A 26,477-nucleotide genomic window follows, 5' to 3' on the forward strand; every position below is an offset into this window, starting at 1 on the left:
AAGATCACATTGAAGCCCGATGCGAAGTTGGTTAAGCAAAGACCTTATTGTCTCAATCTGAAATATAAGGAGAAGGTCCACTTAGAGCTAGACAAGATGCTTGCGGTAGGCATCATTGATCCTGTGGAAGAATCTGACTATGTAAGCCCAATGGTGGTATAGGAGAAGAAGCAAAAGGATGAAATAAGGATATGCGTGGATCTCAGAAAGCTGAATGACGGTTACGTACATGATCCTTTCCCAACTTCATTCACTGATGGTGGATAAGGTCATAGAATTGCTCCATGAATACCAGGATTTATTCCCTACCAATTTTACAGATCTGAAGGGGATAATCGAGGACCTAAGTTTTATGAAGATCACATTGAAGCCCGATGCGAAGTTGGTTAAGCAAAGACCTTATTGTCTCAATCCGAAATATAAGGAGAAGGTCCACTTAGAGCTAGACAAGATGCTTGCGGTAGGCATCATTGATCCTATGGAAGAATCTGACTATGTAAGCCCAATGGTGGTATAGGAGAAGAAGCAGAAGGATGAAATAAGGATATGCGTGGATCTCAGAAAGCTGAATGACGGTTACATACATGATCCTTTCCCAACTTCATTCACTGATGAAGTGTTGGACAATGTAGGTGGCCAGGAAGCATATTCCTTCAGTGATGGGTTCTCGGGGTACTACCAGATCAAAATTGCTTCGGAGGATAGGAGAAAAAAGACCTACTGAGTGGGGTTGTTTTCTGTACACTGTAATGCCGTTTGGATTGAAAAATTCACCTACAATCTTCTCATGCATAGTCGTTGTTGCGTTCAAGGAATTTATTCATAAGTTCCTAGAGGTATATTTTGATGACTGGACTGTGTTTGGGCTGGTAAAACGCCATGTAGCAAGCTTGCGCCTGATGCTGGATACCTGTCAAAGATAGCAAATCGCGCTCAATCTGAAGAAGTGCCTGTTTTGTGTTCCTTTTGGGACCCTGTTGGGTCATGTGGTTTGCAGACAAGGACTGATGGTAGATCCCGCAAATATCGCGGTGATACTGAACTTGGAAGCACCGAGGAGTGTGAAGCAGTTGCACACTACCTTAGGACACACGGGATATTACAGAAAGTTTATCAAAAGCTATAACCAAATCACCGCGCCTATGGAGAAATTGTTGAAAAAGGATGTCTCATTCTACTAGAATGAGGACTATAAGAAGAGCTTGGATATATTGAAAGAAAAAATGGTCACCACGCGGATTCTAGTCTTCCTAGATTGGAAGAAGGAGTTTCATTTAGATGTCAACGCATCATGTATAGCGCTAGGAGAAATGCTGACACAGGCTGGCGGAGGAGACTTGGACCATCCTATCACATTTGCAAGCCGAAGACTATCTAAAGCAGAGAAGAACTATTCCACCATCGAGCATGAAGGGTTAGCCATGGTGTATGCGCTCTAAAAGTTTAGGCACTACTTGTTGGGTAGGCATTTTAAGATGTATACGGATCACTCCATGTTGAAGTACCTGGTCAGTAAGCCTATGTAGGGGGGGAGAATCTGTAGGTGGCTCTTATTTTTCCAAGAGTATGATTTTGATGTTATTGTGAACCCTGGAAAACTGAACGTGGGACCAGACCATCTGTCGTGCATCAAAACAGGGGAAGAACCTACTAATTTGGAGGAAGGATTTCCTGACATGCAGCTATTTTTAGTACACATCACAGATGGTCATTTAGAAGATATAATACACTTCCTAACAGCAGGAACTATCCTGGAAGGATACACTGTCAAGCAGAAGAAGGAATTAGGGTGCACGTGATAGATTTCTCTGTCATTGTTGGGCATTTGTACAAAATGGGGTCTGATGAGATATTGTGATGGTATGTACCCGAGTTTGAAAGAAGTAGCATCATCGTGAATGCTCATGGGGGCATGGAAGGAGGACATTATGCAAGAGGAGTGACCGAACAAAAGATTCTACATGCAGGGTTGTGGTGGCCAACCCTCCATCAGGACTCAAAATCATATTGCAAGGCATGTGATGTGTGTCAAAGGACTGGCAGGCCATTGCGGAGGGATGAGATGCCTTTGAATCCATAGATGACGTTGTAACACTTTGAGAAATGGGCAATAGATTTTGTGGGACCCATTCAACCCCAAAGAAAGACTGGAGCAAGGTACATTATCACCGCGACGGAGTATTTGACTCGTTGGGCGGAGGCACAGCCTGTGAAGGATTGCACAGGCATGACTACTGCAAAGTTCCTCTTTGAGCATGTACTGATGTGATTTGGCTATCCAAAGATCTTGATGAGTGATCGTGGTACGCACTTTCTAAATGAGATGATTAATGTGCTGACGGAGGAAATTCAGGTATATCACCAAAAGAGCACGCCTTATCACCCGCAGGATAATGGGATGGTGGAAGCATTCAATAAAGTACTAGAAAACACATTGACCAAGGTTTGCAATGCTTAGTGAAGTGATTGGGACCTATGCATACCTGCAATACTATGGGCTTATTGAACGACATGCAAGAAGTTGACTGGACAAACCCCCTTTAGACATATCTATGGTGTTGAAGCAGTAATGCCTATGGAATATATTGTGCCTAATCTATGCATAACGGTGCTCACAGGTATGATGGATCATAGAGCCCTGGAGGAGAGGCTCGCACAGCTAGATGAGCTCGAGGAAGAGATATTTCTAGCTAGATTTCACCAACAGGTCCAAAAGCAGCGTGAAAAGGCATGGCATGATTGACATATTAAGCTGCACACCTTTAAGGTAAATGACTTGGTTTTGTTATATGACTGTACGTTTGATAAATTTCTAGGAAAATTCTAGTTAGGGCCCTATGTCATTAAGGAAATTACTGATGGAGGGGCAGTACAGCTAGTTAAACTAAATGGAGAACCCTTCCCTGGAAAGGTGAATGGCAGTCACTTGAAGCCATACACCTGTGGTTCGGCCATGTGACTGGATGAAGGTAGCATAGTCTTAGCACTCCAGGTAGCTAAAAGGAGGCGTGGGACTATAAACTACACTGCTTGGGTTGGGAAGCTGTGCGATTTGAGGACTATGCGAAGCAAGGAAGTGTCACGGGGTCTGCGGCAGCACGGAAGGAGCTGCGCTACCCAGGGAGAAATCGTGCAAGTCGGTCAAAAAGTGACCATTAAAGTCATTGTTCATGATTTGATGGTAGAAATGCAGCCAAATGGAGCGGGAAGGTGGCATTTAAGATGAAATTTATGGCTCAGATCCTTGAAAATATACCACCAATCTGGCATTAATGAACTAAATTTGGGGGGAATGGTCGGATTTGAATTTAAAATGCCCTATAAATTACAAGTGGTCGTCTAGCAAAAAATACTTGGAATTTTTAGAATTGAGTTGTTGAGCTTTCAAGCACTCATGAACCGAGAATTCTTCAGGACTTTGAAAGAAACTCTAGCATTTGCAAACATACTAGAGATCATGCGAGTACTGTTGGAGAGTGTTATGTCATCACCCACAGAAACTATAAATACCGAAGAAATAGTAGAGGAGCCAATGCTAGAAGTTGAGATGCAGGTAGAAGTAGTTGCTCCAGATGTCGCCGAGGTGCTTGCTGAAGTCCCCAAATCACCGAGAAAGCTGAGATCAAAGCCGACCCCAACTAAAGAGACTATGAATGATAAAAAGGGAAAGCGACCTGCTATACCGGTGCGCATGTCACCAAGGAGAAACCGACCAAAGCCCACCACACAGGAGAAGGGAAAAGCTATAAATTTGGAACCAAAGGAGGAAGACATTGAAGACATCCCGATGGACGATTAGGATGTGGGAGTTGAAGTAGAGGAGGTTGAAACCCAGGGTACAGACCCTATTACTCAATTGTCATAGTATGTTCCTCTGCACAAGCCCAAGACCAAGGTGCTGAAGGACGTCGATGAGAGCAACACCCCCTTGCAAACCGCTCGGCTGCCAAATTCGATTGCTATGGGGTAAAATGAACGGGATGAAAACTACCCTCGAAAGTCTTCTCGGGACTTCTGATAGACCGTAAGGTTATCTGTAAAAGGTCCTGTTACACACATGTTCATCTATCTGACATATATATTGACAGGATATGGAGAAAGGATCACCTTTGGTTCTTTCTAGATTCACTTGGGGATCTCCATGCGGTAAGAAGAACTCCTCCTGACCAACTCCAAGACGATTCCTGCACAAAAGAATGAAGCAAACCAATCGCAGCATATACTTCTGATAATTAATGAAAGAATCCATAACAAACATGTATAAATGTGTAACTTATCTACTCAACATAACAAGCATCAGAATGAACAAATGAATGCACAATATCACCGACACTTCGAATAGTGGAACACAACCGCAGTCCTATATTCAGAAGAGTGATTACAACAACCCTGTTGCATCAGCCTTCCTTATCACTTCTTCCTCTCTCTCTCTCCTTCTTTTAGCTAGCTCCTTCAAGAATATGACAATATCACAATAGCACCATGTACTATCCTTCTAAATGCTCTAACCCTTTGTGAAATGGCCCTCTCGTTGCTTAAATAGCAATCGATTTAGGGTTGCCCAACTCCACCTGTAGTTTATTTGGGTAAAAACCATGAACCTACCTCATTTACTAGCTTTTTCTCATTTGCCTCTGTTTCCATAATAGAATTTCTCCAAATATATTGATTTTTTGAGATTCCCTACTTTTCTTGCACAAATTTAGGGAAATAATATCTAGATATTTTATGGTAGATTCGTTGGCATAACCACTTGAGCATCACTAAAGTTCACTAACGCCCCCCCAGTCTAACAACATGAGTTAGCAGGTAGACTAATGCTCCTTTATGCTTGTAAACAAGCTTTATAAAGCAGGTTGTCAGTGTACAGAGAGCGTTAGTGTGGATTTTGGGCCTGCAACTGTGGTCATTCTTTCAGTCATCTTGTCTTTCTCCTCTGAGTTGATTAGGAGGTCAATTTGTCCTATAACAGATGCCCCCTAAAGTATGAGATCAGAGGTAGAGACGATGGCCGAAATACTTTATGAAAATACTGTAGTTTCCCATCAAAATCTTTGTAGAGAGAGAGAGAAGTTTCGGGCGATAAGGAAAACTTGATACAACAAAAGTACATATATATGAACTGCTAAAATCATGTCCTAAGTCAGGCATTCCCATGCTCAGTAGCTATGTCAGAGTAACTTTCTCCTTAGAGATATAACAATGCTGGCTGCCAATATGGCATAGGGCGGATCCAGTGTCATAATAGATTATCCTGAAATGGATGTGTTCAAAGAACAATATCACAGCTTGGGAGAGGAAACAAGGCTGAATGATGTAAGGCTCTACCCAAGGTCTTGATTCCTGCTTCACCGAACAACATAGATCGGCACATGTGAGAAAATGAGTTGACATCGAACATGCATGAAATTATCTGAATACCAGCCAATAATGGAGACTGTTAATAGATGCGAGGAAGGCCACTGATAATGGTGATGGTCTCCAAGATGTACAGTGCAAACTAGCGATTGTGAAATATTTTTTGTTGTCAAACACTCGTAGAATCACTTAACTAGGAGCCAAAGATGAAAACCCATGATCAAGCACAAGGTAACCTGCCACTAATGTCTGCAAGAAAAAATGCACTGAATGTGTTTCTGGGTTATCTTCCTAGACAGAGTGTTGAAGTCAATGGGAAGGAACCTGTCGAAAGGTAGCCAATGATGTGTCCTACATCAGTCGACATGAAACCGGAAAAGGATGATTTTGTTTTCTGAAGAATCTTTTGAGCTTTTGGGTGTAAACGATGGAGGGCATGGTGAAAGGATATGTAGGGTAAATTGATCGAGGAAACAAGTAGGGACCCTTGAACAATAGAAGGCACCCCAACGGTTTTAACCAGACAGCACGAGACTCATGATCACTACAGAGTGTTTAAGATACGGAGATGCAATGGCATCAGGGTATATAGGCTAAAAACTCATAGGTTGGTAGGCTTCATATTGAGAGGCTATCAAAATGATGGTTTATCTAAGGGAGTTCCATGTTCAAGGGAACTTTTGCTGCCAAACCACGCTTCAGGATATGGTTGTATTTCCACTTTTCCCCGTCTGATTTTTAATGAGTCTAGACGGGTAAACTCATCAATCTTTTCATGTTTAGAGAGTCTGAAAAGGAGCGCAAAAAGAACAACTCTTTTCCCTATCTGATTAGTTTAATGAGTCTAGATAGGCAAACTCGCCAATTTTTTCATCTTTTAAGAGTCTGAAAAGCATCGTAAAAATAACGAATCTATATCTTATCTGTGTATTTAAAGAGTCCAGACTAGATAACTCGGTGATATTTTCATCTTTAGAGAGTCTGAGAAGATCATAAAGAGAGACTCCATTGTGGTCCCTTTGTATAGTTTTTAAACGGGTGTGACAAAAGGTTAATAGTATACCCGTATCAATTACTTTTCCATATTTAATATACTGGACCCGGATAAAGAGAAACCTTTTTCCAATAGATGTCGACCTCATTTTGTTATGAGTACAAGGCGGCGGACTAAACTCGTGTTTTGTCATGAAACTTTAATGAGCTCAATAAAAAAAACTCGGGATTTTTATTTTTTAACAAGCTTGAAAAAAGTACCTGAAAGAATGCTCAGGTCATCTTTAGCATGTTTAACAAGCAGCAAGACATAGCTCAAGATTTTTTCAGTTTAAAGAGCGAGAAAAAAGTGCCTAAAAAGCATGCTCCATTGGTCTTTTTCAGTTTATGAGCTGGAACTAGATCAAAAAAGAGGTGCTCAGAGCATCGTTTTCATATATTTAACGAGTGCAAATGATGAAAAACTCGGGGAATTTTATATTTTTTAAAGAGCGATAAAATGTCTCCAAAAGTGCTCTATTTATTGTTGCATAGATGTAACGAGTGCAAGGACAAAATCTCGGGGATATTTATATTTTTTAAAGAGTAATAAAATATCCCTAACAGTGCTCTTCCATAGTTAGAAAGTGTTTAACGAGCTTAACGATGAAAACTTGGGGATGTTTGTATTTTTTAAAGAGCAATAAAATATCCCTAAAAGTGCTCTACCATAGTTAGAAAGTGTTTAACGAGCTTAACGATGAAAACTCGGGATGTTTGTATTTTTTAAAGAGCAATAAAATATCCCTAACATTGCTCTATTATCTTCGTTTGTAGTTTAACGAGCCCAAAGAAGAAGACTCGAGGTTTTTCGGATTAATGAGCAAGAAAAATACCATAAAAAGAATGCTTGATCTTTCTCAATCTCATGCTTGACATTAGAAGGGTCTATGCCCTGCATTTCCTCATAAGACCAAGGAAAAACATCGCGGAATTCCCTAAATGGGTAGGTGAAGCTCACAATTTCTTTAGGATTGTGATTGGATCCACTTTGTATGTTTTCCACGATGCCTATCATGACAAAAATATCGGGGAGCAATGTTTGTGAGATATTGCCCCTGTTTCCTTCCGAGTCCAAAAGTTGGATAGTCGTATACGATGAGGAAATGATTTCATGCATGTCAGGTGACAGGATTTGAAGAGGCATCATGTCCAAATCAGATATTGAAACATGATGGTGTGAATCCTCCCAAGGTCACTCTTCTAACCTCGTGATCTCTCTAACAGCTTCATCCAATGATAGGACTTGATTGAGTGGATCGAAGGAAGGAGCGGTTATGGGAGGGGTAGTGGTACCGTTGGCCAAAACCAAAGTAACCGGAGATTCAGGTGAAAATTGAATGGCTTCGCAAGCCAATTCAGCTGGTGACAGTAGCATTTGTTCTCCATAAGTGTCAATGTCTAAAGGAGCTAGTAGGATCCATGGATTGGTCTGTTCATGAGGAAAAGATGAAAGCATGTTGACCGATTGTGAAACCTTCAGTAGCTGAAGAGGGAAACAACCCATGAGGGAAGAAGCCTTCAGTAGATCAGTACCTAAACTGATGTAACTGTCAGTTCCACCTCCTACTAGGGGTACAGAGCCACTTGGTAATGGTGAATAATCAGGGGTGCAGAAAGACAACTGATCTACTGTAATAACCTTTCCATCCAATGGAAATTGGATGATGCGAAAGACAGTAGATACGATGGCTGTCATGGCATATGTCCAACTGCGACCCAGCAAGAGATTATAGTCGAGTTTTCTGTCTACGACTTCTACGTCCACCATTATGGTTTTCCCAGCCAAAGTGATGGGAAAACTGGCTAGGTATCCTTTTGGGATAAAGGTGTGGCCGTCAAAAGCTTTAAGGGAGTTCGATGGTGGGGATAGGGTTGGGGAACCCAAGGCGAGCCAACATGAAGCCGACATGACACAGGTTGAAGCACCTTCATCGATGACAGTTCAGTGTATACCTTTACCTTTCGAAGTGATATGCACCTGAAATGCAAGCTGGTGGGAAAGGGGAGGTTTACACTTTTCCATGTCGAAAATAGCAACCGTGGAATCTGTAGGGTCAATACCCTCGATAGCCAAAAGCAAAGCTTTCCTTTGGTTGGGGCATGTTTGTAATACTTCGAGCACCAACATGGCCAACGGCGCTTACACCAAATCCTCTATGATGTTGTAGTGTTGGGCGGCACATGCAGATGTGTTTTGCATTGTGCGTCGAAGTGCCCCCTTAGGGGGTCAAATTACAAAGTCCTCAACCAGACTTTCGATTTGCAAATCGTTGGGCGGCGATGGATTTTGACCTATGGATGGTTCTGCTGCCGGAGCGACAGGAGCTCCATAAGATTTTTCTCTTGTGGTGAGATCTACCATTCCAAATGTGTAAACGGCAAAATATCCTTCTCTAGTTGAAGGATGTTGTGAAACGTTGCTGCCCCCCTGACATGGGTTGCGGTTGGTTGGCAATGAGATTTTGCTGCTGTTGAGTAGGAAAAGGTTTTCTAAGGACAGCCAGTGCCTTAGCAGAATCTCTTTTGGCAAGGTAATCCGTGCATTCCTGAAGCCGCAGACAACACCAGGTTTCATGGTCTTCAAGACAAAGTTTGCATGAATAGTTAGTGCCTTTATGTTCTTCCGCATCAGTAGGCGCAATGGCCTTCTATTTAGGGTTGGGCTACTTAGATGACTGCTCCTCAGAAGGAGTAGTCTTTTTCTTATTCTTCTTTTTCTTGCCACCGAATTTCTGTGCAGACTGCATAGAGTTAATCGCAGTGGTAGGAAGAGCAGTCACTTTGGTAGAGGGGTCCACTACCAGCTTGGCAACGGAACCACTGAGTTGTTTTACAGTGACCCCGGAGGTTGCGTCGATGATCCCGTTGGCATGCGCTCCAGGGCGCTAAGTGGTGGGAGGATTGGGGTTACTGAGAGCATAGGGGATAATGTCGTAGAGAGTCCTAGACTGTGAATAAATTAAATCCAAGTGTTGGGCACGACGTATGGATTGGCCCTCCGTGACCACACCACCTAGAGCGACATCTCTAGCAATTTGTGGGAGCAATGACTTACAGAACCAGTCTGTTAAGAGGAAGTCAGGGATGGGAGATTTAACTAACCTCCTCCTATGTCTCCATTCATGGATATGATTGGAGATGTGGGTGGTGGTATCCTGACAAAACGAAGTAAGGAGCTCCATCCCTGTCTCATAATGGATAGGTAACTAAAAGTGCTTTAGGAACTCCATCGCTAAAGCGTCAAAGGTATTCACTGATGCACGTGGTAACTCAATATACCACTTTGTAGCATTGCTAGTGAGGGTGCAGGGAAATAGACGCAACCGGACACTGTCATCCACCATGGAGTTAGAAACACACCATAGATGGTAGGTGGTGACGTGAGTGCCTGGATCCTCCCCTTGTTTTCCGTCGAACTTAGGAATATCCGCCAGTATTTTATGCGGGATCAGCGGCCATTGTAGGTTATGGTAGATGGGGTCATTAGTCAACTTGTATAAGTTGGGGATATCCAATGTTGCCAAAAAAGGCAAATTATTGGGTGCCCCCAACTCGAACCATTGTGAAGACAGATGACCTGAGGAGCTCTACGCTCCTCCCATCGTTTGGTTCTCCATGGTGTACATGGGCTGTGTGGTGTAGCAGTTTCTTTGCGGTACGATGTTGTAAAGTGAATTATCATGAGGATTTTGACACTGGGGTATGAAGTTACCCCCAATATAAGCGGTGCCCCCTTGACTCATCTGAGTTTGTGAGTAGGGTGCCCCCATGGATTGGGTGGAGATCCCTTGTGGATTCCCAACCGACACTGAACTAACCATATGGCTTTGATTGATAGAGGGAAAACTCATATCAATCAGTGACTTTCTGTGCATGCCTGAGAAAGGCAGGGGAACTGTGACATTCCCCGCCACCATGTGCATATTGGGGGCCGCCCCAAATATCTGAATCTAGGGGTTATAACCATACACTGGCAGCTGACCTTGGTTTCGGTAAACTGGAACTGCACCCATAGTTCCACATTGAGTGTTATATGGAGCACTATATGTGGCACTAGTTGAAGATATGCTTTGGCGCACCATAGGAGTGGAACTTGGCATCTACTAGGTTCCACTGATAGAGGGTGTTGTGTGATTTACAGTACCTGGGACAAACGGGATTGCGGGGCTCCACATTGCCGGTGTTGTGATGATCATCAACTAGGGAAGTGGTAGAGGACTCACAGTGTCTCTATAATTCCACAACCCTTAAGGTGCCGACTAAATAGATGGACGAGTTCCTCCCAGTGATGACTGAAGTACTGGTATGACGGGATCAATAACAAGATCCAATAGATTTGTAAACGGAGTGTTAAAATGAGGAAGGAATCCTTCCATGAAGAAATCCTCCAGAAAATCAGAATCATCGGTCATCCAGAACGATCCCGTGTGCGATTTAGGAGACTGATTCCTCAAAGATGAGGAATCTGAGTCAGTGGATCTTGGCAGATCCTCCATAGTGAGTGGAGGAAGTCCTAACAACCGTCTAGATTGACGGTGAGGGCTGGATGTAGCCACAATGACTGGTAAATTTTATCAGATAAATTTTAAGGTGATATTTTTTAAGTCTCAAAAACGATAACACTCAGGTACCTAAAAAGAAAAAATACACTAAAAATGACAATTAGCAAACAAAGTGAAATTACCTTGTCTGATAAACATTGATTACTAGAGATGAAACCCAGTCTCTCAATGAGTAACAGAGAAGGATGGCCAAATGTACGGTTACAATTATTTTTGATTTTCGCCCGAACCTCAGATTAAGGGGCCAAGTACTCTCGTGAAGATGAGCACCCTCCCAAAAAATGAAGACAAAGTAGGTCCGTCCATTTGAGGTACCAGGATAGCCCATCCCAGTCACCTTAGGTAAGTACCTAGAAGTATTGGCCACTAGAGATACCTCAAATCACAGACATTACTGGGGGGGACATAGTCACAGATAGCACGCTATGTGGGCAGGATACCTGAATCCCCGACTCAGTTCCGAAATCCTCGAAGGGACCCCCATTACACAGAATGCCCAAAGGAGTTGTAAAAGAAGGTGGGCTACCTTCGATTACAATCCGATGTTGTCTCGTATTTAGCTCCGTTGTGAGTGGAGTGGTCCTGGTAATATGAGTGTAGAATGATTTTTCACTCTTTAACAACACTAGTTTGATTTTCAACCTTGGGTAGTTGACTCACTCTCTTATCCCAAGGTCCTAATCTATCTAATGTTGGTTTGCTCTAAAAAAGAGTATCTGATTGATTTTAGTGTAAATTTTAGTGTACTTTCTTATTTGTCTTCGGAGGGGGTGTTGACGTATGAATATTATGAGACTCTCGACTCGATAAACCATGCAGAACTATGCTTTAAAAAAAAATTCAATTTCTTATGCAAGCAAGTTTTATTCTACACATGTATTACTTCACATATTCATGTATTCATCAGTGCAGCTACAAATCATTCAACACTTTGCATAACCAAAAGTTCCTTTTCTCAATATTCCCTAACAACTATTGAACCAAAACAAAGCAGCCTACAACTAATTTGACAGAAGGAGATGTACAGTTTATTAGTGATTCTTTCAATAAAAATTTCTTTTATGAGAGAAAAACTAAAGCATTTTCTTAAAAAATAAATTTTAAGACACCAAATTTGTTAGCATGATACTGTTGCAGATCTTGATTCAGCCCTTGGGACAAGTTCCCACCCCCCTTTGGTCCACAAAATCTGTTGAAAAACTAGGAAATGGGAGACTAACTCTCTGTCTATGTGTAAACAGAGCTTTATTTTGGCCACTAACACACCCTGTGCACAGCCAAAGATCTTTATAAAGCTCTGTGTAGACCAGCAACCTGCGTTAGTGAGGGAAAGAGCTCAAAAAGTGGGCTTTTTGAATCAGTTCTTGAAGAGAAAAAAACTTTGCAGGATGCAACAAGTTAGATGGTGGATCAAAGAATGATGTGAAGAAGCAGGAAGCTCATAGAAGAGAGAAGAGATATGAGAGGATTCTGGATAACTGGGAACTAAAGTATAGTCCCCAGTGGAGTCACCAGTTCTGCTATGGGGTAAAATGCATGGGATTAAAACTACCCCCGAAAGTCTTCCAGGGACTTCCAACAGACCATAAGGTTATCTGCAAAAGGTACATGTTACACACATGTTCATCTATCTGACATATATATTGACAGGATATGGAGAAAGGATCACCTTTGGTTCTTTTTGGATTTTCTTGGGGATCTCTGTGTGGTAAGAAGAACTCCTCCTAATCGGATCCAAGACAATTCTTGCACAAAAGAACGAAGAAAACCAATCATAGCATATACTTCTGACAATTAATGAAAGAATTCGTAACAAACATGTATAAATGTGTAACTTATCTACTCAACATAACAAGCATCATAATGAACAAATGAATTCACAATATCACCGACACTTTGAGTAGTGGAACACAATCACAGTCCTATATTCAGAAGAGTAATTACAACAACCCTGTTGCATCGGCCTTCCTTATCCCTTCTTCCTCTCTCTCTCTCCTTCTTTCAGCTAGCTCCTTCAAGAATATGACAATATCACAACAGCACCATGTACTATCCTTCTAAATGCTCTGACCCTTTGTGCAATGGCCCTCTCGTTGCTTAAATAGAAATCGATTTATGGCTGCCTAACTCCACCTGTAGTTTATTTGGGTAAAAACCATGAACCTGCCTTGTTTACTAGCTTTTTCCCATTTGCCTCTGTTTCTAGAATAGAATTTCTCCAAATATCTTGATTTTTGGAGATTCCCTGCTTTTCTTGCACAAATTTAGGGAAATAATATCTAGATAGTTTATGGAAGATTTGTTGGCATAACCACTTGAGCATCACTAAAGTTCACTAACGCCCCCCTTGTCTAACAACATGAGTTAGAAGGTAGACTAACGCTCCTTTATGATTGTAAACAAGATTTATAAAGCAAGTTGTCAGTGTATAGAGAGCGTTAGTGTGGATTCTAGGCCTGCAAATGTGGTCATTCTTTCAGTCATCTTGTCTTTCTCCTCTGAGTTGATTAGGAGGTCAATTTGTCCTATAACAGAGATTGATTTCGATGGACCGCGCTTGCCGTGGATACCACTCCTGAAACTTGAAGACTGGGACTTGGCTGACCACGAGAAGTTCCCACACCTGGAAACCGAGTAGCTGATGTGCCGCATCATTGATACGAATACGGGAATGACCACATTGGAGCCGCGGAGGTGGCTCAAGGGAGTAGAAAAGGCAGGGTTTCTCAACCTGCTTTGGGTGCCACACTACAACCGCACCCCGGTAATAGTTTTGGTCATCAAGCAGCTGTTGTGCTTGGTGCATGATGGGTGTTTGTGGCTGGAGGAGCTGATACCCATCATGGATAGGTTGATTCACTGGATAACACGACTGCCATATACAGGAGAGAATTCGGCCATGATCTTTGGCGAAAAAGGTGGCTAGCAAGCTCTCACAAAATCAGTGAAAGAAAAATTTAAACTGGTGAAGAAGCCGCACGGATATGCTATATCTAGCATCTGTGACCCTGCTGTGAAGGTAGTCACACAATCTTAGCAGGGAAGCTGATGAGTAAATGTCGCGCTGATGAGGTGTCGGTGCCTATCGTCACGCTCACAACACAGTGCGCTGAAGGAGTCAAGTTAAATTGGTTGGACTACCTTTGCGGAGATTTCCTGGCAAACTATAGAGAAGAACAAGAGCTCAGCAAGATGTTCCACAACGCGTGGCTCTTGCTGTTGATTGTACTAGTAGCATGGGAGCTGCCAGAGGATAGTTAGTTCCCTTCGGTCGCACTAGACCTCACAAAAGCAGCGAAGTATGCTTCACTGTGGGCAACCAAGGACACGCATCAAGTCAGGGACAACAAGATCTTTTTGATCTTGATGGAGATTAACATCTGAATGGCCATCAATTGCAAACTGCAATTGTCACCTATAGTGTACGCCAACCTATAGGGCCACACCAAATTCAAAGCTGACTTCCATTGAGTATCCATCAGGGTGCAGAAGGACCCTGCACAGAAATGGTATGACTTGCCTTATCTGGCAACAAATGACGCCATTCATTCGGTGCTTGATCAATGGCTGGTAGAGTGGTGCACTACCATAGACTTGGCAGTGGGCGAGAGCAAGTCCGCCACACAGAAGAAGAAGGAGGAGGCCAAGCTTAAGATGGCACAACTAGCTGAGAAGAGGAAAAATGAGGTTGTTGATAAGGCCCAGGCAGAGCGTGAGGCCGCACAGTAGACAGGGAAGCAGATAGGTGGGACAGAGCGGGGCTCTGACAAAGGCGCGAGGTCACCTTCACTGGAGACAAAGGAGGAGAGATAACAACACAGAGTGAACCCTCAAGAGATGTTCACCTGCATCAAGAGCCCAAGGGAGTTAGAGAAGGGAGGGCCCAACAAGAAGTCAAAGGTGACCAAGACCTCATTGGACCTTATCACATTAATAGAGGGTGACTTGCATGATATCGGTGACACGTTGAGTGATGTCACTGTGGAGGCCCTACAACAATTTGAGTAGTAGCAACAGATCATCTTGGGGGCTATCCAGATAGGGTTTCAAAAGCTATAGGCCCACACATCACAGGCTAGCACAATATCTACCAGCCTCACTATCGGCACTTCAGAGGCTGCCAATACGCTACACACGAAGGCTTCCAATGTGATAGTGTTGCCTGATGGAGCATTGACCACAAAGAATGAGGCTGATAGGCCCACTGTGAGTGCCCTAAAGGGAGTAGGGTTAAACCTAGCACCACTCCCGCGTGAAGCACTCCACCTCTTGCAGGATGAAGTAATTGCATAACTGAGGGCCCGAGAGCACCGCACCATCTAGGTGATTAGTGAACATCAGATCAACAATGAGCAGATGGCCCTACAAAGAAATTTTTTCATCGCCGTTGAGATAGAGGTGACCAATCAGAGCAAGTAAATTATGCAGGTCATTAAGGAGGCATGCCAAATGGTCCCAGAGTTGGAATTTCTAGAGGAGGAGCCAGTCGAGGTACGCATCTGCAAGTTGGCCACAAGGGTGTGCAACATTTAGACTGAGATGGCGCGAGTTCAGTTGGAATTGAACTGCAAATTACAGAGTTACAGTTGAGGGCCCAGCCTTCAACTCCGTTAGAAGTGAAGGAACAACGGGTGACCGCTGTCATAGAAGTAGTAGCGGTGGTGGATAATGTAGTAGCAAACTGCACGCAGTTGTTTGAGAAGCCAATTGAGTTCTTGACAAGCTTGCAAGAGGACCCCAATGTACAGAGGCTAGAGATGAAAGCGCATGAGCTACAACAGTGCTACGATGAGGTTAAGGGCATAGCGTGAACTGTCATGCTGACACATAGATTAGCCAAGCTGCAGGAGGCCAAGCAGTTAAAGGAACAGGTGGATGCAGCACTGCATAAGGAAGTAGTGCTCAAGGCAAGACTAAGGCCTTGGCTGGATGAGGCTTACGCAGTGATAGGAAATATCGAAGGAAAGCTTCCGACTCTGCAGACAACACAATAAAAGCTTCAAGTTGACAGCACAGGAGCAGTGACCGAGTAGACAGTGGAAGACATGAATCAGGCGGCAACTCAATGCATGACTGAGTTTGTGGTCATACGGGTTGAGCTGGATGGGCTTTGTGCAAATATCTCCATGCCTACTGAGTGACTCGAGGTCGAGTCATGACGTTTGTGTTGGGGGCCTATTGGGAGCAGGATCCACCAAGGATAGTTTTGGGGCTAAAAGCCCATGTTTTGGTTAAATTTTGTAATAAACTTATAAAGACTCCGCATTTTGTGGTCATGGAGCGTGAAGGTGTCATAAGTCATAAAGGGTTGTCCTCCCCTAGTTTTGTAAAGTAAAGTCAGCTGTAAGAGATCTACCCATGTTTCGTGGACCATGGGATTGTATAAAAAGAGCTAAGCTCTAAGTAGTTAGAGTCATCAATCATGTAAGAGAGTCATAGCTCTAAAGTAGAAGTCTAAGTTTTGAGTCATAGCGTAGGTAGAGGCTTTGTAGCTGAGTGCGCAGAGGCCTAGGGTGGAAGTCGGTAGCTGACTGCGCGGACCCTTGTAGCTGTGTGAGCAGGGTGGGTAGAGTCTGTAATCACTTGGAAGAGATCAATAAAGAGAAGTATTCTGCAATTTCTGTGTCTTGTTTCGATTAATGCATATTGTCATTTTATGTATGAATTTCCTTTATAATGCTTATGTGATGCACGAATGAATATAATTATGTTGGATAACTAATCACAATTAAGAATATCTATTTACGTGGTGCTAACTGTGAGTATTTAAGAAGACCAGTAAGATTCTTAAGACAACTTGACAATCTAAGAAATACACTGCCTTAGCAGTGCGAAAGTGTCTAGATTGAGGGTTAGGGCTATGCGAAGGTTAGTTGTACCCTTTTACGAAGGTATCAAAGGGAGGAATAAGGGGATAGGTAGACAAAGCCCTAGAACTAAGTGACAGGCACGAAGGCAGGGATAGAAGGAATAAATCAACATCACAACCATCTCAGGGTGCGGAAACTTGGTTCTAGCATCCCCCCATACTGCTTCATGTGAGACTTCGGTCCGTGCTCTATGGGCTGATGCCGAAAGGGCCAGTAGTGTAGGGATTTGTTTGGCTAATTAACATTGAACCTAGGTCAGGCGCCCTCAAGCCAATAACTACCCATATGTGATGCATCTTCATCCAACAGCTACTCTGGAGGTGCCACTCCTTTTAAGGTACAATTCAACTTCGATATTCCCATGTTCGAAGGAATGATAGATGCAGTCTCCGTAGATAAATGGTTAAATCTATTGGAAGGATATTTTTCAGCTCATCACTTTTCCAATCGAGAAAATATTACTTTTTCACTTCTTAATGTTGCCCCACATGTCAAGGATTTGTGGGAAACCTACTGTGAAAAAAAGGACGAGAGTGAACCCTCACTGTTTTCAGCCGCACCCTCTTGGAATTCTTTTTGAGATGTCATCAAGGAACAATATTACCCTATTAGGAGCTATGAAGATAGATACATAAGGTGGACCACGCTACGGTAGGGAAGGGACCAAGATGTGCCAAAGTTCACAAACACTTTCCATACCCTTCGCATGAAGTTGGGTATCAAGGATACTAAGTGACATAAGTTGGGTATCAAGGATACTGAGTGACATTTGGTGCTCAAGTATTGTGACTGTCTACACAAGTAAATCCAGGAAGAGATGGAGTTCCCAGACATTTCCTTGCTCAGCATGGCGTTTCGGTACGCTGTCAAGATTGAGCAGAAGTTTAAACAGAAGAAGCAGGACTTTGGATCTATGAATCCATAGCAAGGAAAAGGTTCCCCCAAACCACATAACAAAGGACCAAGCCAAGGTAGCACTACCGAGGACAGCCCACTAAAGCCACAAGTAAATAACAACACCCTAAAGATGAAGGACACAATAAAATGGTGTGAGTTCCATAAGATCTCCACTCACAATACAAGTGAGTGTCAAGACAAGCAGTCACTAGTGGCCGAGCTGAAGGATTTTGAATCAGATGCAGGTTCTGACTCTGAATCAGAACCCAATAAGGGAATTGACAAAGGGAAGCAAATCATTGATGTGGATCCCAGTACCACTGTGGCCACCACCAACATCCTGAATATTGAGCTTGAAGATCTAGAGGTGGGGGAACACCTCTTCCACTCAAAGATGTGGGTGAATGATTCTCCGCTGTAGTTCATTGTCGACAACGAGAGCAAAAAGAACCTCATTTTAATAGAGGTCATGCAGTGGCTTGGCCTAAAGGCTATAGCACATCCATAGTCATACACCATCGGGTGAATTCACCAACGACGAGATCTTTGTGTCAGCCTGCAGTTCCACCTTCCCTACAACATCAATCCCTTCATGGATGAGGTATTATGTGATGTTGCTCCTCTTGAATTTTGTGATGTATTATTAGGAAAACCATACTTTTGGAAGCGACATGTTGTATATGAGCCTAGACCTCGCACTGTGATTATTAATTTGGCTAATAAGTTGTACATGATACCAGAGGTAGCCTCGCCTACCACCATCTCTTTAATCACTACAAAGAAATGCAGTAAGATCATTTCCCAGACCAAGAAATTTGTTTTCCTTATGATTCGCCCCCAGGGAAAGAATAAGTTTGTGGCCACGGCTTCTAGGCAAGGCTCCTCTGCACAACACCAGCAAATGGACAAGGTTGTGGAGGAGTATAGGGATATTTTTGCCTTACCCACAGGGATACCTATGTACTGTTAGGTCAATCACTCCATTGATCTGACCCCAGGCGCGCCACTTCCCAATGGACTGATCTATCGATGCTCTCTTTTGGAGAATGATGAGATCAAGAGGCAAATTTAGGAACTATTTCATAAAGGGCACATCAGGCCAAGCTCATCACCTTGTGGAGCCTGATTATATTGGTATAGAAGAAGGATGGGACCCGGAGGCTTTGTATTGACTATCGGGTGCTGAACAAGATCACTATCCAAAATAGGTGCCCAATCCCGCGGATTGATAACCTTTTGGACCAGATCAAGGGGGCCAAATATTTTAGCAAGATTGACTTGAAGTCAGGTTATCACCAATTTCCTATCAAAACCTCTAATGTGTGGAATACTTCCTTCAAATCCAAGGAGTGCCTTTTCGAATGGTTGTTCATGTCATTCATATTGACGAAGGCCCATGCAACCATCATGAGACTGATGGATGACATCTTGCAACCCTTCACCAATGCATTCATGGTGGTGTATTTAGATGACATCTTGATCTTCAGCCATATTTGGGAAGATCACCTCCACCATATTCAACAGGTCCTTAAAACCTTGTGCCAACACAAGCTATGTTCCAACTTGGAGAAATGCACCTTTGGATGACCCAGGTTCATTATCTGGGGTACCTCATTGATGAGTAGGGTGTACATGTGGACCCATCCAAGATACAAGTAATTCGGGATTGGCCAGCCCCAACCACTCGAATAGAGCTCTGAAGTTTTTTGGGTCTTGCCAATTTCTACCGTATGTTCGTGTTGGGGTTCTGTCATATCACTTGGAATTTAAGTCAAGTCACCAAGGGTGAAGCGAAAGGAATATTTTTTTGGTCGGAAACCCAACAATAATCATTCTCTAAGTTGAAGAATCACCTTTGTTCTGCACCAGTGCTCATATTACCAGACCTGTAATAACCATTTGAGATTGAGACAAATGCCTCTGACTATGCTATTGGTGGGGTTATTACTCAGCATGGACATCTAATGGCTTACCATAGTGAGACAGTTTCATACATAGTCTAAAAGTACCCCACTTACGACAAAGAAATGTATTCCATTATGCAGGCCTGCCATCAATGGAAGCATTACATTCCTAGGAAGGAAACGGTCATCCACACAAAGCACCGACCTCTACAATTCATACAGACACAAGGGATGTTGTAGAATGATCACCATCATAAATGGTCCACCTATTTGCAACAGTTCCATTTGAACATTAAGTATAAGAAGGGAAACATCAATAATGTTGTTGATTGCCTCAGCCAACCACTGATCATGGTGCCATTCACTGTGCTTGACTCCTATGGGCACGAGACATTAGGGTGGCTACATATTTACAAGAGAAATCCAGAATTCGGCCACATATACTAAACACTCCTAGAAGAGAAGCAAGTTCCAAATTTTCACGTTCAGGATGCACTATTATGCCACCTGGGACACATTTGTGTTCCTTCAAGTGAGCGTGCCAAGATGATTTGGGAGGAAAACTACAATTAGGTTGCTAGACATTTTGGAGTAGAGAAAATAGTGGCGATATTGTAGAAGTATTTTTATTGGCTGAAACTTCGTCAGGATGTTGGGAAGTACATTAGATCCTGCATCGCCTATGCCATTGCCAAACCAACCATCAAGAAGAAAGACATGTATACTCCTCTACCTACTCCTAGTGAGCCTCGAGTTGTCTCCATGGATTACATGTCGAGCCTTCCTTCTACTAAGAACGACAATGATTGTGTTTTCATGGTCATCAACAAATTCTCTAAGATGGCCATCATGGCGGCTTACAAGAAGAGTATCACAAAAGAGGCCACTACTAAGCTCTTCTTTGAGCGAGTGTGGGTGCACTTTGGGATCCCACAATCCATTATCTCAGATCAAGATATCATATTCCTAAGTGAATTTTGGTCAAGTCTCTAGTCGATTTTGGATACAAAACTTATGAAGTCCACGAATTTCCATTCCCAAACTGATGGCCAAAGAGAGGTTGTCAACAGGATTCTCGTACACATTCTGCGCATGTACAACTTGAAGCATCCATGCACGTGGGATGAAATTCTTCCCCATATACAACACAGCTACAAAAAATCTCTGCACAACTCAATAGGCCACAACCCCCTTCAGGTAGGGTTGGGATTTTAGCCATTATGCACCACTGATGTGGCTATACCATTTGCAGCCACTCACGTAAATTCGTCTCACATTTAGTTTGAAGTTGAAACAACTAGTAGCTTCATTGAGTGCATTCAACATAGCCACCAGTAGGTCCATGATATATTGGACAAAGCCAATGCTAAGTACAAGTAGCAACATGATCAGCATTGAGTGCACACAAGTTCCAGGTGGGTGACAAAGTTTGGCTACATTTGCAGAAGAAGCGCCTTGCTGGAACCCACCGCAAGCTTCATCCACTCCAATATGGGTCATACACCATCACCAAGGTTGTTAGTGACAATGCCTTCGAGCTTAGCATCCCACCGTTCCTTGGTCTATAGTTAGTGTTCAATGTAGATCGCCTTCGTCCATACTTTCCACCATTGTTGGACACATCTGACATTGTAGAACAACTCACACCAATAGATCTCAACCTAGACTACATGGAACAAGCCATAACTGAACATATCATGGACACACAAATCAAGAAAACTCACCAATAGAGGATACATATATATCGAGTTGTCAGAAAAGGCCAACTCCTTCACCAAGGTAAGTGGTTCACCAGGGACCAAGTTCAATAAAAATTTCCTCACCTCATGGAGGCTCTGCATGTAATGGGGACCATTGCTTCCTAAGGGGGAAGGAATGATCTAGGTGGATATTGCTGTCCACCTACCTATTCCACCTAGACCCCCCAATTAGTTTTATCTATTTCTTTTTTCATTTCATCATCTACTATTTTTAGCAGTTTTTCAGGTCCTAAACTTCTGGAGTAGTTTTGACCCCCTAAATGACGTTTTTTGGGGACTACAATAGGCCTTTGGTTGTTTATAGGGGCTTTTGGTAAAACCTATAGTACTCAGAGATACCTTTCCAACAAGGTATCGTACATGCCAAACAGAGATAAGATGACCAAGTTACGACCTTGGGAATTTGGCTGCCCAACTACTCCAAACGGGGTCCACAAACTCTTGGTGTTACATCTCTTGGGTTTGGGGTTTGCCATGTTTTCCAATAATAAATAGTCCTTTGGGCCTCATTGTAACACAATTCAGAGGCATGTAGCAGCCACATCTCTTCTTAAAGATAAGCTACCATCGCCCAAGTTATCTTATTTCCATTCTATTTGTAAGAATAGTTCAATATTTTTCTATTATTGAAATGAATTGTTTTTCTACTGCATCTCTGTGTTTATGATTATATCTATAATTTTTTTCATTCCTATTTAAGTTCGGATCACAAAAAATACACACCCTTTCTTGCAATTGTGCTTTGCCTGCATAGTTGTAACCATTCTCACCGATGTAGGCTTCTTCTTACCCTACAAGATTCTCTTCTCTTCATCATCATCCAAGCACTTAATATCCTTCTCGTAACAATATACCTTAGTCCTGTGAAGGTACAATTAATCCATACCTAGAGTCATATTCTACAAGCCCAAAGGAAGCCCATTTAGATGTGCTTATGTATGCATACCATTCAACTCAAATGCATTGGATCTCACCCAATGATGAATTCTTTTCTTAGTACCTATAGCCAACTACACCAACCAAGAATCTACATGCACTTATTTAGTCGAGCCACACTTATCCACCAGGTGAGGATTAACATAACTATAATTAGATCTAGGATCAATCAAAATGGAATGTTGCGTAAATTCGATGAATTCTCTTTGACCAACATCCCCAACTGTATGTGCCTCTTTAACATTGTAGATTTGAGGTCTACCACCTTGGTACAACGTACAATCCTTCTTATGATGATCCTTTACACATATCCAACACTGCAATGGTTCTCTACCACTACCCTTATTCTATTTCTCTCCAAGCTGAGATCCATGTACCTTCTCTGTTACGTTAAACTTCTTGTAAGGAGACACATTTTATTTCTCACCTACCTCATTGAGGTATTTCCCGCTTAGGATCTCATTTTCCTTTGGTTTTATCATTGCCTTCCAATCACTCTTAGGATTATTCTTTCACTTTGATTGCTCATAACTATGCTTCAACTTATCGATGACTTCCTCCAACGATTGAGGCTCATCGTACTCAATCCGATCCTTGAATGCTAATGGCATTCTACTGATGAATCTCTTAACCTTTTTCTTCTCATCCTTAAGATATGTCACATACCTCAACAAATCCAAGAACTTAGTCTTATACTCTTCATCTTTCATAGATACCATCTTCAATTCATAGAACTCCTTAGCCTTACTGTTATAGTATCTATCTTAAAAGTACTTATTCCTAAAGGGCCGCTTGAACTCATGCCAACTCAAATCCTCTGTCATGATGCCTATGACGTGCTTCACATATTCCCACAAAATTTCTACTCATTAGAGAAGTTTTGAGGTCTAAAATGGGCCTCCTAAGGAATATTATAAAATAATAGTGGAAATGATAAAATAAAATTAGGTTACATCATCAAATTTTAGAGGGAAAAAAGAAAAGACTACTTTTTCAACTTATCTCCCTACAGTTTTACTAAAATTTGAGCAGGAGCACTCGTTGGATGAAGAATTTGATTCCTCATCTAAGGAGTACTCATGTTGAATACTTTCGATGGACCCTGCTACATGAAAAATGAGAAATACATGAAAAATCACAATCATGATTTTTTTATGTATTTATCATTTTTCGTGTAGCAACGTCCCTTGAAAGTATGCAACATGGGTACTCCTTGGATTAAGAATTCAATTATTCATCCAATGAATTTTCCCACTCAAAATTTGAGTAAAACCATAGGGAGATAAGTTGAAAAAGTAGTTTTTTTTTTAGTCTTTTTACTTTTTTACTCCAAAAATGGTGAATCATCCCCCATGGTTGACATCATCATCTTGAATCCTATTGGTTCTTATAAAGTTTATTTTGGTTGTAAAATTTTATTTTGAGGCCCATTTTACACCTCAAAATTTATCTAATGCTTTCCTTTGAGACTGAAAATAGTTATCCTAGCTTTCATGTTCTCTGTATAGTCATGTAGCACAAAGCACTTCTTCATTCCAAGAAACCATGATTCTGCATATTCTGGTTTCTTCAACGCTCCATTGAATGTGGAAGGTTTGACTTTCTGGAACACATCTCAAAAGTACCCTCTCTCATTCCTCTTATAAGGATAATAGCAATGATGACCATGATATCTATCTAAACCAAAACTAGAATAGAACCCATAACCACTACCTCTTCTATGAGGTGTATCCATCCATATGCCACCTTTGAACATGTCATCCCTTACCAACATGTGCCCACCATGATACCTACTACAATATGTCCCATTAGTCCTGTCCTCCTTTCCATAACTGATCCTTGGTTTTCTCTGTCGCTGTAAATCTAACGAACTCTGAAGAATGAATGCATTGACCTCAGTTTTATTTTACTAATCCCTGACAAGTCTTTCTTATGACTAAATTATCATTCCATTATCTGCATTGCAACTCTTCATATCTAACTTCAAACTTATCAAAGTATTTGTTATGTCAAGAGAGTACTCATCTCTTTTCTTCTCATATGATCTATAAGGAAAGTTGCGTGAACGGTAATCCACAATTCTTACTTTTATCTCTGACCTTCTTCTTCCCATAAACATACCATGTGAGATAACCAAATATAATCATAATCAAACATACCTTAGTGAAGTTAAGGGGAGGCTATCTCATCTACACAAATCAATCTAGAGTAGAACGATATATATATATATATATATATATATATATATATATATATATATATATATATATATATATATATATATATATCTATATATATATATATATATATATATATATATATATATATCTAATGACACCAACATATCCACCTATCGACATCATCTCAATCATCATGCATGATAACTCAAATTGTAACAATGACTACATGCATGAAAACTATAACCTCTTCAATGCATGAATATGATTGAAATGCATGCATAATATTCACATCTTTCCCATCCAGTCCAAGTGTCTAAACATGGAAGCTCAAATACCAACATGTAATGCCTCCCTCCCACATTTACCCAATTTCATTGGCCTACCAGGGTAAACATGAGACAACGAGTTACTATGACATGACCCAACCTCCAAGCTCCAGTTGTGGAAGTGGGGATGACATATGAACACAAACTAACATCCCTTAGGGCTATAGGACACTCAGGGGACCAAAGGACCACCCTAGGTGACCAAACCCCGAGTAGGGGCTTCTTTTCTCACAACTTGATCCATAATTATCCAAGGGATCAAATTATGCTCAAAAATAAAAGTGCTCAAAATTGGTTCCAAATCATAGATCTCATCTTTTGGATTCCAACGATGCTTGAATCACCTTAATATGACATTGTATGCCAATTTTACCGCATTCTAAAGTTTTTACCCAACAATAAAAAAAGTCAACTTGCAAGGTTGATTGGGTTGCTAACTAGGAAGGTTGTACAACTGATGTTATCAACTAACTGTCCAAGGTAAGATGTCAGATGGGCTAATATTGTGTTGACATGTAGTGGGGTTATACAGGCTAAGTTGGGAGTTTGTGATTAGTTGTTTGTTGTTGAAGTGGCCCAATTACGAGGCGCCACCTGGCCCCTTGTTTTTGGCCAATTTTTTTTATAATGGGCCAAATAGCTTAGGCGGGGTTTGACCCCTCAAATTCCCACATAAAAATTCATCACTCTACCACCACATCACTCCATTGGTCCTTTGTATATAAATATTGTCGGTTCTATTTCAAGTCACCAATGACAAAGTTCGGGGGAGGTGGTTTTATTACACCATATGACTATGATGAAAATGGTGAGAGGTTACAGTGGAGGAGGCCCCCAATCCCATTTTTGACCACATGAACACACGTGGAGGAATAGTGGCGAGGGTACATGGATAGGCACAGGCCCTCATTTACATCACATTCATATGACCCTGGCATGAAGGCTATAGCGGAGGCGTGGGTGGATCAGCTCAACCCCTAGTCCCATTGTATCGCATACAAACCTAGGCGCGACAAAATTAAAATTTTAAATTTGGGCGGGAGGCCAAAGCCCATGCCTGCGATCACGTAGAAAAATCGATGACGTGTATGGCAGAGGAAAGCAAGCATGTGTCGCCTGGCCCCCGAACACATGGCCACCATGCGACCCTATCGGTGGCTAAAATGTCGAAGCTTAAGGGGTTACTGCCACATTTAAAGAGGCGATAATTTGCACCATTTTTGGTGGAATATGTGTTTTTCCTAAGTGAATTTTTCACCTGGCAGTCTTCCAAAAGGTGGAATTCGTTGCTCAGTTAGCTAGTTTTGCCAATTTGTAGGACAAATAGTGGGAAAATGGAGGAGGTCTAACTTGGTCCTTTTTCAGTTTGTTTGAGCCCAAGAAGAGCCTACACAGGGGTGTTTTGGTGTTCTAAACTCAATGGTTGTGTTATTTTTGTTATTTGAGCACTATAAGTTGGACATTTTGTAGATTCATGTCCTTTTGCGTTGAAGGCAGAGATTGTGTTTCTATTTTTGAAGCCAAATGGAGATATTGTTTAGCATGGAAAGATCCTAGACAGAGGTCCTCTAGCCTTTTGGATGCATCTGCAGCAATTGTTTCTTCATTAGAGCAGCTATTTTCAGTCTATTCTCAATATTTTTTTGTGA

The 26,477-nt window shown here is 42.0% G+C and overlaps 1 pseudogene; it reads left to right on the forward strand.

The window, feature by feature from the left end:
- Positions 1 to 3,394: 3,394 nt before the first annotated feature.
- The window catches only part of LOC149217366 (uncharacterized), a 69,348-nt pseudogene continuing 46,265 nt past the window's right edge, over positions 3,395 to 26,477 (forward strand).

This window comes from Pinus tabuliformis, chromosome 1_1 (genome assembly GCF_031772625.1).
Source record: "Pinus tabuliformis cultivar Carrire ecotype Pingquan chromosome 1_1, CPIR1, whole genome shotgun sequence".
In the NCBI taxonomy this organism is placed as follows: Eukaryota; Viridiplantae; Streptophyta; class Pinopsida; order Pinales; family Pinaceae; genus Pinus; species Pinus tabuliformis.